Source organism: Notamacropus eugenii, chromosome 1, assembly GCF_028372415.1.
Source record: "Notamacropus eugenii isolate mMacEug1 chromosome 1, mMacEug1.pri_v2, whole genome shotgun sequence".
NCBI classification, from domain to species: domain Eukaryota; kingdom Metazoa; phylum Chordata; class Mammalia; order Diprotodontia; family Macropodidae; genus Notamacropus; species Notamacropus eugenii.
In genome coordinates this window covers 250,160,125-250,164,636 of record NC_092872.1, presented here as the reverse complement: position 1 = coordinate 250,164,636, position 4,512 = coordinate 250,160,125, and the positions used below count along the sequence as shown (strand labels likewise).

The window sequence follows — 4,512 nt, the reverse complement described above, 5'->3', positions numbered from 1 at the left end:
GAACAGATGCAGAGTGACGAAAGCAGGCTCAGGATAACAATATAACAAATTAGAATAGTGATGGAAATGGAAAGAAAAATTTTTTTAAAATCTCCTGGACTCAGATGAAATGCAATAAACAATTTTGTTTTTAAAGAGACAATACTAAGACTATCATTAATGTGTTATTATACAATATGACATGCAGTAAGAATAACTAGCACTGATGTTGCATCCACTCTGTGCCTGGCACTGTGCTAAGTACTTTCCAATTATTACCTCATTTGATCCTCACAATCCCCCTGAATTAGCTGCTATTATCTCCATTTTGCAATGCAGAAAATTGAGGGAAGCAGAGGCAAAAACGGATTTGCCCAGGATCACACAGAGGCAGAAGCTAAAATATACAGAGGTGCAGTGGACCTTTGGAGTCAGTATGGCAAAGACTTGAACCGTTACTCAATCACTATGGTCTCTGAACAAGCCAGAGTCTTGTTAGGGTTTTGTTATGACCTCAGACTTCTCATCTGTAAAATGAGGGTTCTAGACTCAAAGACTTCTACATTCCTTTATAGCTTTAAATCTATGATCCTGGGATCCTGTGAGGCATAATGGATTCACTTTTTTTGTTAGTTTTGCTTGACTATTTTATGTAATAATAGCACTTTCCCAATATTCTCTCATTTGATCCTCATAACAATTTAGGGAGGTTATCTTTGTTCCCATTTTACATATGAGGAAACCGAGGTAGATAAGATAAGTGACTTGCCCAGGGTCACATTGGTAATGTTTGAGGCCAGAATGAACTCAAGTCTTCTTGACTCCATGTCCATTGCTTTATGCCTTGTACCCCCTTGTAGATTTCATGGTGGATTGCCAGGAAAAGGAACAGTAAAGGTAGTAACTGGAATAAAATGGGAGAGTAGCTAGCTATAAAACTTAAAAAAACAAAAACTCTAACCATTATCCCTCCCCAACCACTCTTAATTCTTTTTTTTTTAGAATAAAATACTGTGCTAGTTGTTTTCCTTGCTTTGGCTATCTATGTGACATTCTGTGATGCTCAATGCACATTTACTCCATTGGAGATCACTGGAAGGGTAAGAACCAGAAGGTAAACCTTTCTTTATCACTGTTTCCTCTCTGTAGGAATAGGAGGATTTGTTTATCAGGAAAAGTGACTGGGGATTGCTTGAATGGCCTATTGGTGTCCACTGGAGTCAAGATCCATTGGATGGGAATATTGGGCAAAAGGTGGGAAAACTGGATTTAATCTAAAGATGTGCTTGAGATGGAGGAAAGAGGCAGCTGTCTAAACATACATGCAAGGTGCTTCCCCCATTATCTCCCTTCTGTCACATAATTAAGAGTCAGCATTTATTATCTACATGTGATATGTTTTTTAGGGGGCAGTGTGTGTTAGTGGTTAGAGAGTTAGAATGGAAGTTTGGAGGATCTGGGTTTATCCCACTTCTGGCACTTGAGTAAACCTTCTGATGATGGACAAACTCTAGCCCTCTCTGTGTCTCAAGCACTTGCCTACTTAGTCACTCAATTCATCAAGCATCTATTAAACATCTACTGTATACAAAATGTTTCAACTACAAAGGCAAAATTTATCATGTAAAGAAAATTAAGGTGGAAAATAAAGAAACCCTGAAAAAAAGTCTCTGCCTTCATGAAACTCAGGTCTTACTCTTGATCTGCTGACAGTTGTCTTCCAAATTAGCATCTTAGATATTTCCTCTTGTCATTGTGAAGGTTTGGGGAATGACTTAAAGGCTGTTCTTAACTGAATGAGTTGTGAAGCAGTGGAGGGGATTGCCAAGGGAAATGGCAGAACCTCCTTTGAAGGTCTTTAAAAGTGACCCAGATTTTCCATTGTTAGGATGGTTTAGTGTGGTACCATTCAAGGTGGCTTTAAGGACTTAGTAAAATCTGTTGTAGAGGCGTCAATTGCAATTTAACAGAATATTTGCCACGTGTTCTGTCTTAGATTGCAGAGATTATAAAGGTGTAATGCATGAATTTGGCACTCACTGGGAATCTAATTGTTTGCACTGTTCATGTCAAACAAGAGGTGGACTTCCCTGCTGCAACATGTGAGTTCAAGACTGGCCTTCTAAATGACAGAATTTCCTAGCTGGAAGGGACCTCAGGGCCTATGAATTAGAATCCATCTGGGAGCCAGAAACCCCTACTCAAGAAATTGCTATTGGGACATCATTTGAAAACCTTCAGTGAGGACAACTCCTTTTCCTTCTGGAGAGTTCTCATGGTTAGGAGGCTTTCCTCCTACTGCACTTAATTAAAAACACACTCTTCTGAGCCTCCATTCCAGCTCTCTGGTCTGCCTCCGAGGTCAAGCAAGCTGAGCAAATCTGCTCTCTCTTCCCTGTGACAGAAGATTCCTTTCTTCAAGCTGTGATTTTTATATTGATCCTTTCATGACACTGTTTTTCATTATCTCCATTTTTAATTATTCTGTGAATGTGCCCCTGATGATTACTTTCCTTCCTAGAAGGATTCTCCCTGAACTAGGCCTGGCATTCTGGATGTGATCCCATCAGAATAGAGTAGAGCAAGACTTTAACCACTCTAGTGGAAATTGCATCAAGCCTGGTGTTGGGAAAACCTTCCTCAGACACACATATTTAATCTGTGTGACCCTGGAAGTGTCATTAGATTTTTGTAAACCTCTGTTTCCTTATCCATTAAAAAAAAGAGGCTTTTGACCTTAATGACTACTAAAGTCCTTTCTGGTTTAAAATCTAAGATCTATGATGCTTTTCTATTTAAATCTCAGCTCATAACCTAACTATGTGACCTTGGGCAAGTCACTTGACAAGTCTCAGCCTCAGTTTCCTCATCTGTTAAAGGAAGAGGGGTTTGGACTTGGTGACTTCTAATGTCCCTTCCAGTGTGAAATCTAGAATCGGTTATTCTTTTCCATTTAAATCTAAGATCAGAAACTTATTATCTGTGTGACCATGGGTTTAATGCAAGCTAAGAATCATCTAGCACCTAATGTGTTCTCCATGTATCTTTGTGAGTACATTGACATGACTCATTAGGTGATTGAGGAGGACAGGTGATTCATGATCAGAGGCTGTCTGGAAGAAAGTTAAGAATTTTAACAAATTATTCAACAGTTCCCAAGAACCCCTCTAAACTTTGCCCAATTTTCTTCCACCAACAGGGTGATGAGGTCTGTAACATATGACAAAAAAAAGTGCATGGAAGTTTTCTGAAAAGATTCCTGTATTTATGTTCTTGTAAATAAAGCTGATTCCTCTTCTCCATGTAAAGTCACACAGTATATAGGTTAACAACTGCACCTCCTCCTGATGCTGCTGTCAAAGTCATTACATCAGAATGGAACTTGTCAGTGCTTGAAGAATTGTCCTTTTCCTTGGAATTCAGAGTGGAAGGTTGGCTGGAGAACCATATGGGCATCACCTCGGATCTTCATTCTTTTGAAAGCATTGTCAAATCTGAGGCACACTTATTCCAACAATAATGTGACATATCTGTGGTTTCTAAGATCCTCTAAGCACAACATCCATACCTCCTGTAACCTAGTGTCTAATGAACGTCCAAGTAAAATATATTGTCCTGTCACATGAAAGAGACTTGCTCTTTTCCTTTTCAAGAATCAATGCCCAAATTCCGTAAAGAATTGGGATCCTTCTCTGGCTTTTCTCTGGGGCAATTTCTAGGAATACACTTTGAGGTTCAAACATTCTATGCTTTTTTACTTCTACTTACCTTCTAAATCTATGTTTAAGAATCCTGGAACCTCAGGCGTAGAAGAACCAAAATTACAAACAACCCAAGGAATAATGGAGAGATACCTAACAGGTACAAGGTGGTATATTTGCCAGTGATGATGACTTTCAGTTGATAAATATCATAAAATACATCAAACACATATATGTAGGAGAGAAAAGGAATGTTGCTCAGTCATATAGTGAGGAGAGATAACAGAGATAACACACCAGCCAGATTAGCCATATCATTGGTATCCTTGAAATAATAACTGAATGAGATTGCATTGCCCCTTCCCCTCTAAGCCTGGAGCACCCTTTAAACTGGGAAGGTTTCCATAAAACTCCTACCAAAATCCAGTGGTGTTATATAAAAAGTGATGTGTTTAGATTCACAGAACTTCAGTTCAAATCTTCTTTCAGTAATCCATCAGAACCATTTCTTATACCCTTACTCTCAATCAATCAGCAAGCATGCATCATACCCTTGCTAGGGGCCAGGTGCTTTCCTAAGTTCTGGGGATGGAAAGAAAGGCACCAATACCTGTAGCATTCCCACTGGAGTTCACTCTCCAAACTCACTTGGCACTGACAGGTTTGCTTCCCAGAGAAAAGAACATTACTTCTTTCTCCAAGTTTCTAGGGTTGTCTAAAGGACTGTAGAACAACAACATGTTGTTGTTCATGTGTCCATATCTAGGGTGTCCACTCATATTAATCAACTAGCAGGCCTATCTACTCATAGAAAGGACATTTACTGAGAAGC

General features: G+C 39.2%; 1 pseudogene; it reads left to right on the top strand.

Annotated features, from left to right (window-relative positions):
* Positions 1-989: 989 nt before the first annotated feature.
* On the top strand, positions 990-3,308 carry LOC140515604 (beta-microseminoprotein-like; annotated as a pseudogene).
* The last annotated feature ends 1,204 nt before the right edge of the window (positions 3,309-4,512 follow it).